Source organism: Myotis davidii, unplaced genomic scaffold, assembly GCF_000327345.1.
Source record: "Myotis davidii unplaced genomic scaffold, ASM32734v1 scaffold152, whole genome shotgun sequence".
Taxonomy (NCBI): Eukaryota; Metazoa; Chordata; class Mammalia; order Chiroptera; family Vespertilionidae; genus Myotis; species Myotis davidii.
The window spans coordinates 69,710-69,926 of NW_006283545.1; positions in this window are offsets into that span (position 1 = coordinate 69,710).

The following is a 217-nucleotide window of genomic DNA, read 5'->3' on the forward strand; positions in this document are numbered from 1 at the left end:
TGTTAAAATTTATATGGAACCACAAAAGACTCCGAATAGCCAAAGCAATCTTTAGAAAGAAGAACAAAGTTGGAGGTATCATGCTACTTTGTACCAAACTGTACTATAAGGCTAAAGTATTTAAAATGGTATGCAAACAGACACATATGTAGATCAATGGAACAGAATAGAGAGCCCAGAAATAATTAATCTATGACAGAGGAGGCCAGAACATACA